Source organism: Etheostoma spectabile, chromosome 24 (assembly GCF_008692095.1).
Source record: "Etheostoma spectabile isolate EspeVRDwgs_2016 chromosome 24, UIUC_Espe_1.0, whole genome shotgun sequence".
Taxonomy (NCBI): domain Eukaryota; kingdom Metazoa; phylum Chordata; class Actinopteri; order Perciformes; family Percidae; genus Etheostoma; species Etheostoma spectabile.
In genome coordinates, this window is record NC_045756.1 from 15,583,037 (window position 1) to 15,583,958 (window position 922).

Here is a 922-nt window from a genome sequence, read left to right on the forward strand (position 1 = left end):
ACTGCTTGTGTGTTTACAAGTGAGGTCGCGTCCACACTCGGTTCGTAGGGGTATACACACCTTGGTCAATCCCCTTCCTCTCGGTTGTAATAGGTATTTGGACGCCACTAGGTCCCGCGTGAACTTGCCAAAACTAGGGTAAGGGGTAAGGGGTAGAGAGAAGATGAAGGATTGGGATTCAGCCGAAGTCTTCGGGTAGCTGTGCAAGAGAAATCTCAATCATTCCCAATCAACAGAGACAGAGAGGTTAGTATAGTATAGTATATGTTAGGAGATAACATAAGCACAGGCTAATTACTGCTAACTAACATGCTAGCTAACATTAACATAGGCACAGGCTAATTACTGCTAACTAACATGCTAGCTAACATTAACATAGGCAAAGCTAATACTGTAAATAACATGCTAGGTAACAAACATAGACACAGGCTAATACTCTAAATAACAGCTAGTTAACATTAACATAGACACAGGCAATACTTACTAACTAACATGCTAGTTAACATTCATAGGCACAGCTAATTCTGCTAACTAACATGCTAGTTACATTAACATAGAACAGGTAATTAATGCTAACATGCTAGTTAACATTAACATAGACAGGCTAATTACTGCTAACTAACAGGCTAGTTAACATTAACATAGGCACAGGCTAATTACTGCTAACTAACATGCTAGTTAACATAGGGTTGTGTGTGTGATTCTGGGTGCTGGTGCTTCCATTCCCTGGTAATGAGTTATTTTGTGGTTTTTAACGTATCCTGACAGGATTGTTAATGTTAAAATGTTGTTTAACTCTTAAAGGGGAGTTCCTCCTAAAAGTTGTACAGAGTATTATAAAAGGAATGTATTATAAGTTGAACTATTATCCCCAGGTGTATGATTGTTCATGTTTTGACTCTGAAGTCGTTTGAATATTTAT

General features: G+C 38.2%; 1 pseudogene; it reads left to right on the forward strand.

The window, feature by feature from the left end:
- LOC116673702 (gastrula zinc finger protein XlCGF8.2DB-like) overlaps positions 1-922 on the forward strand; it is a 325,201-nt pseudogene that overhangs the window by 207,239 nt on the left and 117,040 nt on the right.